The sequence below is a fragment of the Pongo pygmaeus genome, chromosome 19 (assembly GCF_028885625.2).
Source record: "Pongo pygmaeus isolate AG05252 chromosome 19, NHGRI_mPonPyg2-v2.0_pri, whole genome shotgun sequence".
Classification (NCBI taxonomy): domain Eukaryota; kingdom Metazoa; phylum Chordata; class Mammalia; order Primates; family Hominidae; genus Pongo; species Pongo pygmaeus.
Window position 1 is genome coordinate 19719826 of NC_072392.2, and position 12000 is coordinate 19731825.

General features: G+C 44.9%; 1 protein-coding gene across 1 annotated transcript in view; it reads left to right on the forward strand.

Annotated features, from left to right (window-relative positions):
- LOC129017511 (misshapen-like kinase 1) overlaps positions 1–12000 on the forward strand; it is a 51453-nt gene that overhangs the window by 9396 nt on the left and 30057 nt on the right.

The following is a 12000-nucleotide window of genomic DNA, read 5'->3' on the forward strand; positions in this document are numbered from 1 at the left end:
AGCCAAGACAATCCTAAGCAAAAAGAACAAAGCCGGAGGCATCATGCTACCTGACTTCAAACTACACTACGAGGCTACAGTAGCCAAAACAGAGATAGAGACCAATGGAACAGAACAGAGACCTCAAAAATAACAAGACACATCTACAACCATCTGATCTTCAACAAACCTGGCAAAAACAAGCAATGGGGAAAGGATACCCTCTGTAATAAATGGTGCTGGGAAAACTGGCTAGCCATATGCAGAAAACTGAAACTGGACCCCTTCCTTACACCTTATAAAAAAATTAACTCAAGATGGATTAAAGACTTAAATGTAAAACCCCAAACCACAAAAACCCTAGAAGAAAACCTAGGCAATACCATTCAGGACATAGGCATGGGCAAAGACTTCATGACTAAAACACCCAAAGCAATTTCCACAAAAGCCAAAATTGACAAATGGGATCCAATTAAACTAAAGAGCTTCTGCACAGCAAAAGAAACTACCGTCAGAGTGAACAGGCAACCTACAGAATGGGGGAAAATTTTTGCAATCCATTCATCTGACAAAGGTCTAATTTCCAGAATCTACAAGGATCTTAAACAAATTTACAAGACAAAACAACCCCATCCAAAAGTGGGCAAAGGATGTGAACAGACACTTCTCAAAAGAAGACATTTATGTGGCCAAAAAACATATGAGAAAAAGCTCAACATCACTGATCATTAGAGAAATGCACATCAAAACCACAGTGAGATAACATCTCACACCAGTCAGAATGACAATTATTAAAAAGTCAAGAAACAATAGATGCTGATGAGGCTGTGGAGAAATAGGAATGCTTTTACACTGTTGGTGGGAATGTAAATTAGTTCAACCATTGTGGAAGACAGTGTGGCGATTCCTTAAGGATCTAGAACCAGAAACACCATTTGACCCAGCAATCTCATTACTGGGTATATACCCAAAGGAATATAAATCATTCTACTATAAAGACACATGCACACGTATGTTTATTACAGCACTATTTACAATAGCAAAGACATAGAACCAACCCAAATGCCCATCAATGATAGACCGGATAAAGAAAATGTGATACATATACACTGTGGAATACTACACAGCCATAAAAAAGGATGAATTCATGTCCTTTGCAGGGACATGGATGAAGCTGGAAACCATCATCCTTGTTTGTTTGGGGGGTGAGATTTATTGGCTCTGTAAGCAGAACATGAACTTTTGCCCATTTATAAAATCAGATTGTCGGCTGGAAGCAGTGGTTCCTGCCTATAATCCCAGCACTTTGGGAAGCTGAGATGGCAGATAGCCTGAGGTCAGGAGTTCGAGACCAGGCTGGCCAACATGGTGAACCCCTGTCTCTACTAAAAATACAAAAATTAGCCAGGCGTGATGGTGGGCGCCTGTGATCCCACCTACTTGGGAGGCTGAGGCAGGAGAATCGCTTGAACCTGGGAGGTGGAGGTTGCAGTGAGCCGAGATTGTGCCACTGCGCTCCAGCCTGGGCGACAGAGAGAGACTCTGTCTCAAAAAAAAAAAAAAAAATCAGATTGTCATTATCTTCCTTATTGCTTTTAAGAGTTCTTTATGTATTCTTGATATAAGTCCCTTGTCAAATAATTGTGTGGCAAATACCTTCATCCAGTGTGCCTTAAATGTTCTTCTTTTGGTGAACAAAGTTCTTAAGTCTAATTCATCAATCTTTTCTCTAACGGTTAATGCTTTTTGTATTCTGTGTAAGACATTGTTTATTCCAAGATGATGAAGATACTCTCCTATGTTTTCCTGCAGAAGCTTTATTGTTGTATCTTTCACACTAAATAGAAACCCTCCTTAAAATCACCAACTCCTACTGCGTTCTTAAAATATTTTGCTAAACCTTTCGAAGATTCTGGCACCACAACACTCCCTTCCCAGCCTCAAACCTTTTGGGGAGGTGGGGACAGAGAAAGAAAGAAGCTGGCAGGGAAAACCCAGCCTCAGCCAAGACCTAGCCCAGATAGTAAATTAGCAGGGCTGGGAGTCTCCGTCATATCAGCAGTCATATGTCTTAAAACCAGAATCTACCCAGATTATATATATATCTTGTATCTGCCACCGCCATTACCTTCTTTTCACTTTATGTCAAAAAAAGAAAAAGAATCCCAGCACTGAGGCAGGAGGATTGCTTGAGGCCAGGAGTTTTAAGTCTGCAGTGAGCTGTGATAGCGCCACTCCACTCCAGCTTGGGTGACAGAGGGAGACCCTCTCTGAAAAAAAGAAAAGAAAAGAAAACCTGTCATGTTACTGACCAGTAATAGGGGCTCCCAAAGTATAAACTCGCCTCAGACCCCTGTTTGTTCTTCCTGCTACCCTGTCCATTCTGCCTCCGCCCCGTTCCGAGGCTGGACCATACCATGAAGGAAGGCCCCTTGGTTATAGCCTCCCCAGCCCGTCAGCCATGCTGCCAAGAACACTGGAAAGAATACAAAGCTAGAGGGAGGTGGCTGCCTGCAGGAGGTTTAGCATAAAGGAAATAGGAATGGTAACAGGAAATTGAAGAAAACAGTTAAAAAGAGTAGTCATTCAAGAATGACTCCACTGATGCCACCTGTGCTGTCCCCCACCTGACAGAAATGGACCGAGGCAGCTGCCAGAGTGGATATGCAAAGGCAATTCACATTTTCATTAGTGCCCTTTTATGATGTAACCTAGTCATAATGAGATTGCAGGGAAGAGATAGAAAATAAGATGCTTCCAATCTTGATCATAAGAATAGTATTTCTTGCTGGTGTGATTGTGTGTGTGTGTGTGTGTGAATATTTTGGATTAGTTTTCAAAACATTTTACATTTGATGAAACCCAAAACTCATTTTGCCTGGAGTAATTTTTATTAAATTGTTAAATCTCTGTAAAATTAGAAATATAAATATGTGTCTGCTTTATTTACTCTTCACAAAATATGGTGTCTAGACCTGTTTGTCTATGATGCCTCATAGGCTTGTTCTCTCCGAATTAGGAAGCCAAAAAAAAGTGGTGAAAGTCAGATGGTTCATAGTCTTTTTGAAAACCAATAGCCATGTGCATTTTACTTAAAATAACTTTTTTTTACCTCACCAAAGTACAGCATGATAGGTTATGTTCAGTCCCTCTCTCTCTCCGTGTGTGTGTGTGTACATATATATTTTATTTTAGATTGTGGGGGGGTACCTGTGCAGGTTTGTTACATTGCTATATTGTGCGATGCTGAGGTTTGGGGTACAGTTGATCCCATCACTCAAGTAGTGAGCATAGTATTCAATGGTTAGCTTTTCAGGCCTTGTCCCCCACCTGCCTCACCCCTCTCGGAGTCCCTAGTGTCTGTTGTTCCCATCTTTGTGTCTCTGTGTACTCTATGTTTAGCTCCCATTGATAAGTGAGAACATACAGTATTTGGTTTTTTGTTCGTGCCTTAGTTTGCTTAAGATAATGGTCTCCAGCTGCATCTATCTTGCTGCCAAGGACATGATTTCCTTCTTTTTTATGGCTGTGTAGTATTTCATGGTGTATATGTACCATATTTTCTTTATCCAGTCTATCATTGATGGGTATTTAGGTTAATTCCATGTCTTTGCTATTGTGACTAGTGTTGGAATGAACATATGAGTGCACATGTCTTTTTGGTGCAATGATTTGTTTTCTTTTGGGTACATATCCAGTAATGAGATTGCTGGGTCGAATGTTAGCTCTGTTTGAAGATCTTTGAGAAATCTCCAAACTGTTTTCTACACTGGCTAAACTAATTTACATTTCCACCAGCAGTGTATAAGTGCTCCCTTTTCTCTGCAGCCTCATCAGCATCTGTTATTTGTTTGACTTTTTAGTAGCCATTCTGACTAATGTGAGAAGGCATCTCATTGTGGTTTTGATTTGCATTTCTCTGATGATGAGTGATGATCAGCATTTTTTCATATGTTTGTTGGCCACTTGTATGTCTTCTTTTGAAAAGTGTCTATTCATGTCCTTTGCCCATTTTTTAATGGGGTTGTTTTTTGCTTGTTGATTTAAGTTTTTCTTATAGATTCTGAATATTAGATACATCGTTTGTGAATATTTCTCCCATTCTGTAAGTTGTCTATTTACTCTGTTGATCGTTTTCTTTGCTGTGCAGAAGCTCTTTAGTTTAATTAGATTCCACCTCTTTTGGTTGTTATTGCAATTGCTTTTGGGGACTTAACCAAAAATTCTTTGCCAAGGCCAATGTCGAGAAGGGTATTTCCTAGGTTTTCTTCTATAAATTTAATAGTTTGAGGTCTTGCATTTTTTTTGTGTGTGTGTTGGAGTCTCATTCTGTCGCCCAGGCTGGAGTGCAGTGGTGCGATCTCAGCTCACTGCAAGCTCCGCCTCCTGGGTTCACACCATTCTCCTGCCTTAGCCTCCCGAGTAGCTGGGACTACAGGCTCCCGCCACCATGCCTGGCTGATTTTTTTTGTATTTTTAGTAAAGATGGGGTTTCACCGTGTTAGCCAGGATGGTCTCGATCTCCTGACCTTGTGATCTGCTTGCCTCGGCCTCCCAAAGTGCTGGGATTACAGGCGTGAGCCACTGCACCTAGCCAATGTTTTTTTTTTTTTTTTTGAGACTATTTTATTTTTTGTAGAGGAGTGGTTTCACTATGTTGCCCAGGCATGTCTTGAACTCCTGGGCTCAAGTGATCCTCCCACCTCAGCCTCCCAAAGTGTTGGGATTACAGTTACAGGTGTGAGCCACTATGCCCATCCTTTTTATCTTTTGATAATAACCCTTTAACTGGGGTGAGATGCTATCTCATTGGGTTTTGATTTGCATTTCTCCTATTATTAGTGATATTGAAGGATTATTATATTTAATAACAGCTTTACTGAAATATAATTTACATGCCATAAAATTTACCCTTTTAAAATATTTTAGGCCAGGTGTGGTGGCTCATGCCTGTAATGCCAGCACTTTGGGAGGCCAAGGCGGGCAGATCACTTGAACTCAGGAGTTCAAGACCAGCTTGGGCAACATAGTGAAACCCCATCTCTACAAAAAATATAAAAATTAGCCAGGTGTGGTGGTGTGTGCCTCTAGTCCCAGCTACTTGGGAGTTTGAGGCAGGAGGATTGCTTGAGCTCAGGAGGCGGAGGTTGCAGTGAGCTGAGATCACACCACTGCACTCCAGCCTCAGTAGCAAAGTGAGACTGTGTCTCAAAAAACAAACTAACAAAAATTAAAATAAAATATTTTAAAGTGGTTTTTGGTATACTCACAGACTTATGCAACCATCTTCACTATTTCATTTCAGAACCTTTTTATTACCCCCAAATGAAACCCCGTATGCATTAGCAGTCATTACCCATTTTCTCCTTCCTCCCAGCCCCTGGCAACCACTAATCTACTTTTCATCTCTTTAGATTTGCCTATTCTGGACATTACACATAAATGTAGCCACATAATATGTGGCCTTTTGTGACTAGCTTCTTGCATTAAGCATAATGTCTTCAAGGTTCATCCATGTTGCAACATCTAGCAGTAGTTTATTCCTTTTTTTGTTTGTTTTTAATTTTTTTTTTTTTTAGAGGCAGGGTCTCACTCACTCTGTCACCCAGGCTGGGGTGCAGTGGTGCTATCATAGGTCGCTACTGCCTTCAGCCCCTGGGCTCAAGGGATCCTTCCACCTCAGCCTCCCACATAGCTGGGACTACAGGTACATGCCACCATGCCTCACTAATTTTTTAAATTTTTGTAGAGATGTGGTCTTATTGTCTTGCCAAGGTTGGTCTCAAACCTGCCAAGCAGTTTCAAACCACTTGACCTCAAGTGATCCTCCCACTTCTGCCTCCCAAAGCGTTGGGGTTATAGGCACGAGCCACCATACCTGCTCTTCATTTCTTTTTATTGCCAATATCATTCTATTATATAGATATACCACATTTATCTATTCATCAGTTGATGGATATTTGGGTTGTTTCTACTTTTTGGTTATTAATAATCCTCCTGTGGGCATCCATCTACATATTTTTGTGTGGATATATGTTTTCAGTTTTCTTGAGTATCTACCTAGAAGTGGAATGGCTGGGTGATATGATAACTCATTGTTTAACATTTGAGGAACTGCCAAACTGTTTTCCAAAGTGGCTGGACCATTTAACATTCCCAGCAGCAGTGTATGACAATTTCAATTTTCCCATGCCCTCATCAACACTTTTGACTGTCCATCCTTTTCTAGATGGGGTAGAGCGGTGATCTCACTCTGTTGCCCAGGCTGAAGTACAGTGGCATGATCATAGCTCACTGCAGCCTCGAACTCCTGGACTTATAGGATCCTTCTGCCGCAGCCTCCTGAGGGAAATACAAATTAAAACCACAATGAGATACCACTTCACACCTACTAGGATGGCTCCAATCAAAAGGATGGACAGGCTGGGTACAGTGGCTCACTCCTGTAATCCCGCACTTTGGGAGGCCGAGGTGGGTGGATCACTTGAGGTCAGGAGTTTGAGACTGGCCTGGACAACATGATGAAATCCTGTCTCTACTAAAATACAAAAAATTAGCCAAGTGTGGTGGTGGGCACCTGTAATCCCAGCTATTCAGGAGAGTGAGGCAAGAGAATCACTTGAACCCAGGAGGTGGAGGTTGCAGTGAGCTGAGATCGCACCACTGCACTCTAGCCTGGGCGATAGAATGAGACTAAGTCTTTAAAAAAAAAAAAAAAAAAAGGATGGACAGAGTCAGGCATGGTGCCTCACCCCTGTAATCCCAGCAGTTTGGGAGGCCAAGGCAGGTGGATCTCGTTAGCTCAGGATTGGAGACCAGCCTGGGTGACATGGTGAAACCCCGTCTCCATAAAAAGTACAAAAATTGGCTGAGCGCAGTGGCTCACGCCTGTAATCCCAGCACTTTGGGAGGCCGAGGCAGGTGGATCACGAGGTCAGGAGTTCGAGACCAGTTTGACCACATGGTAAAACCCCGTCTTTACTAAAAATACAAAAAATTAGCCAGGTGTGATGGTGCGCACCTGTAGTCCCAGCTACTTGGGAGGCTGAAGCAGGAGAATCGCTTTAACCCGGGAGGCGGAGGTTGCAGTGAGTCAAGATCGCGCCATTGCACTCCAGCCTGGGTGACAGAAACTCTGTCTCAAAAACAAAAGAAAAATCAACTCCTCAAACATCCACCCTTTTTGGCTTCTTCCTCTCCATAATCATGAACAATCTTCCCTATTTTGAAAACCCTATTGTCTGACTTTGCTGCCAGCTCTAGCTGTCATCTGATTTACCCCCTTCCTCTCAAGGTTAGACTTCTCCAGAAAGGGTGCTGCCCTCAATTCCTCAGCACACTCCTGTCTCCTCCAGCCCCCGCTGTCTGCCCTCTGCTCACACAGTGGCAGTTCCCAGTGGTTTCCTAGCTGCTGAGGTCAGTGAGATTTTTTTCAGTGCCCTCTGGCTGCTCTGCTGCATTCAAGGCCATCACTCCCCTTATCCCCCCTGCAGCCTCCATGACCATCTCCTCTTCTGGCGTCTGTTCTGCTGCTCTCACATGTTGCCCGTGGCCATCCACACTCTCCCTGGATATCTTGTTTGTGTCTCCAACTCTCACGCTCACAAATGCTTGTAAATTGTATTTACAGATCCTTGTTTCTAACTGCCCAGTGGAATGTACCTGTGTATCCTTTAACATCCCCGATTCAACATTCAAACCCAGACCGCTCTCCCACAGCACAGCATGACAATAGAATGTACCTGTGTATCCTTTAACATCCCCGATTCAACATTCAAACCCAGACTGCTCTCCCACAACACAGCATGGTCTTCACCACTCTTTTTTCTTTTCTTTTTTTTTCTTTTTTTGAGAAGGAGTCTCACTCTTTCACCCCGGCTGGAGTGCAGTATCACAATCTTGGCTCACTGCAACCTCCGCCTCCTGAGTTCAAGCAATTCTCCTGCCTCAGCCTCCCGAGCAGCTGGGTTTGCAGGTGCCCACCACCATACCTAGCTGATTTTTGTATTTTTTAGTAGAGACGGGGTTTCACAATGTTGGCCAGGCTGGTCTCGAACTCCTGACCTCCGATGATCTGGCCTCCTCAGCTTCCCAAAGTTCAGGGATTACAGACATGAGCCATCACGCCCAACCCTAAAGTGGACTTTTTACACAATCCAACCCCCTCTTAGCTTGTGGGAGGGGAATGAGGCCTCAAACAGTTAAATACTTGCGCAGAGACACATGACTGGTGCCAGAGTTGAAAACCCCCTCCCGTGCTCTTTCCGCCACACCAAGCAGCATTTCAGCGGCTTTTGTGCTTTCGGCTGCTGTTATAATATATAATCGTAGACTGCCACATTTTCATATTTGAGTACTTGGCCAATCTATAAAATTATAAGGTTTTATATTTCTCATATATCGGTGAGCTCCCTTTGTGTCTAATTCAGGAGTTACTACATAGTTTGTGCTCAAGAAATATGCAATGGATGAATGAAATGAGATACAATTACCTTACAGGTTTTCCCTGCTTAGGGCTTAGCCCAGTGCAGGGCAAATGGAGGCGCTCACTCAGAAGATATTTAGTGGTTGGATAATAATGGGGCATCATTAAATAGCAGGCTGAGGTGTTGGGATTCTCTGAGCATTGGGGAGCCCCACTACCAGTTCTGGGCAGAAGAGTAAAATCAGGAAAGCGCCATTTTGGAAGAATTAAATCAGTGGCAGCAGAAGGAAGACATGGGGGAGGCTAGAGCTCCAGGAGGGAGGACATGAGGGATTGGTCTGAGGTGGTGGACAAGCCAAGCACATTTTGAAGGCAGAAAGGACAGGGTGGCTGCGATACAGGAAAGGGAGGAGGAGGAGGATTAGGCAGAGCCTGGACTGTGGTGGGAAAGCGGTGCTGCTATTGAAACATGGAGCGTCTGGGTGGGGAGGGGGTGAGAGACCACAATCAGAGTGCCGCGTGCGGGACCTCAGCTTGCTTCTCTGAATCACCCTTTCCAGTAGGAGTTTTCAGGAAACCGACTTGAAACCCATTAAATGTCAATATCCAAACCCAGGGTGTCTGACCTCAAATATTCCTTCATCCCTCAGTGCCGCCCAAACATAGGGGAAGGAGACAGATTGGGAGTCAAGGTTACAAAATTAAAATGTACTTGTAGTGATTTGAGTTGATGGTGACAGATCATTATAGCTCTAACAGGCCCACAGTATTTTCCCTCTTAGATTAGGAGTGTTCAGAAAATTATGACCATAGGTCCTTTTTCCTGTCTCCCTCCGTCTCAGAAAGAACTACAGTTTGATTCAAGAAAGGACTTCCCAGCAGTCAGTTCAGAGGCCCCGGAATGGATGAGTTCTTCTGTTGGGCAGCTCTATAGGGAACTCTATGGTCTTTGAGCCTCTAATCTAGAACTGAAGACAGATGAGATGACTTTTCTCAGGTTCCTTGCAGTTCTCAGGGTGAGAAAGACCTCTCGTTAGCCCTCTGCATTGCAGTGACAACACCTCTCTTTCCTGTGGATCCTGCTGTGATTTATGCCTCTCTTTCCTGTGGATCCTGCTGTGATTTACGCCTCTCTTTCCTGTGGATCCTGCTGTGATTTACGCCTCCTTTCCTGTGGATCCTGCTGTGATTTACGCCTCTCTTTCCTGTGGATCCTGCTGTGATTTACGCCTCTCTTTCCTGTGGATCCTGCTGTGATTTACGCCTCTCTTTCCTGTGGATCCTGCTGTGATTTACACCTCTCTTTCCTGTGGATCCTGCTGTGATTTATGCCTCTCTTTCCTGTGGATCCTGCTGTGATTTACGCCTGTTAAATGTTGTTTTAGCTGTGCATGCTGGGTCATGCCTATAATATTAATGTGTTGGGAGGCTGAGGTGGGAGGATTGTTTGAGCCCAGGAGTTCAAGGCTACAGTGAGCTGTGATCATGCCACTGCACTCCTGCCTGGGCAACAGAGCAACATGTGACTCTAAAAAAAAAAAAAAAAATTGGGCCGGGCAAGGTGGTTCACACCTGTAATCCCAACACCTTGGGAGGCTGAGGCGGGTGGATCACCTGAGGTCAGGAGTTTGAGACCAGTCTGACCAACACGGTGAAACCGTGTCTCTACTAAAAATACAAAATTAGCTGGGCGTGATGGCACACCCCTGTACTCCCAGCTACTCAGGAGGCTGAGGCAGGAGAATCATCTGAACCCAGGAGGTGGAGGTTGCGGTGAACCAAGATCTTGCCATTGCAATCCTGCCTGGGCAACAAGAGCAAAATTCCATTTAAAAAAAAAATGAATAAATTTGTTAAGATTTTTTTTTTTTTTTTTCCGAGACAGAGTCTCGCTCTGTCGCTCAGGCTGGAGTGCAGTGGTGTGATCTCGGCTCACTGCAACCTCCACCTCCTTGGTTCAAGCAATTCTCCTGTCTCAGCCTCCCAAGTAGCTGTGACTATAGGTGCCCACCACCACCCCTGGCTAATTTTTTGTATTTTTAGTAGAGACGGGGTTTCACCATGTTAGCCGGGATGGTCTCAATCCCCTGACCTCTTGATCTGCCCGCCTCAGCCTCCCAAAGTGCTGGGATTACAGGCGTGAGCCACCGTGCCCGGCCAAGAATTTTTTTTTTCATAACTTTAGCTGAAGCCAAATAATTGAATGTAGACTCACAAAGTTCTTGGTCTGGTCAGCCCAGTCCCCTTCAGAGCACAGAGAAGGAACCCCCTTCAGCTCTGTCATTACTTCCTCCCGAGCAGGCTGGGGTGTTTTCTCAGACTGCTGCATGCCAGGCCTCAGCAAGGTGCTAGACATCTGGTGAGCAAGGAGGGCTCAGTCCCTTTCTCCAGTGAATCAGACAAGTAAATGTAGAGTCACAATGCCTTGTGGTACATGCTCTGATAGGGCACACACAGGGTACCAGGGGCACATCTCTGCTCTCCAGCTCCTCTTTGAGAAAATGGAAAAAGTGCACATTGAGGACATTTTTTAAAAGCCTTGGGCTGGTGTCTCTCTGGTCTTCAACACGCACAAGTCATCTCCCTTGGGCTTATTACTTCAGTGGATGAAGTGCTTTTATTGGCATGGATGTGGGGTTTTTTGGTTGTGGGATTTTTTTTCCTCCCAGAAACCCTATATTAGCTTTCAAAATCAAGGGGAAAGGAGTTTTAGTTGTATGCTTTTAGTATTGTCAGCACAGAGGCCACGTGTTGCCAGGAGAGTTTATTCCTAAGTACCATCCTTACTTTCTGCCTCCGCTTGGTCCCCGCAGCGGTGGGGACGGGCCCGCCCTGTGAAACACCAGAACTGTCAGAACTGTTGGCTCTGAGGCAGGCGTGGTGGCTCACACCTGTAATCCCAGTACTTTGGGAGGCCAAGGCAGGAGGACTGCTTGAACTCAGAAGTTTGAGAACAGCCTGGGCAACATAGTGACACCCCGTCTCTACTAAAAATAAAAAAAATTAGCCAGGAGTGGCGGTGCAGGCCTGTGGTCCCAGCTGTTCAGGAGGCTGAGGTGGGAGGATTGCTTGAGCCCAGGAGACTGAGGCTGCAGTGAGCTATGATTATACCACTGCATCCAGCCTGGGTGACAGAGTGAGACTCAGTCTCAAAAGAAAAAAAAAAAAAAGAGCCATCGTTCTGTAGGATGTGCAGGAGTGTGGACAGTACAGGGCTGTATCTCTCTTCAGCTTGCAGCTCCACCTTCCAACTTCTTTCTCTCAAAAAAAAAAAAAAAAGGTTCTGCCAGGAGGGTGCGGGTGGCCTCCTGACAGCAGCTGTGTTGCTGAGGCCAGGCCTGCCTGCTCTTGGTCCAGGGGGAGAACCAGCCTCTTTAGAGGCTTTGTTCGAGCCCTTTGGGCCCTCTCCTCCTGGCACTGCTTGGCTCAGAAAAGTAGGAACAGAAAGTTCTCCCTTCTCAGAGGCCCTTTCTCACCATCACCTGCTCACTCCCTCCCTCCAGGTCCCTTTGCCCCTGATTGCCCCAAACCCTGGCCTGGAAGCCCTCAGTCTCAGGGGGACTGGGAAGAGGGAAGGACAAAAGGATTGTGACCCT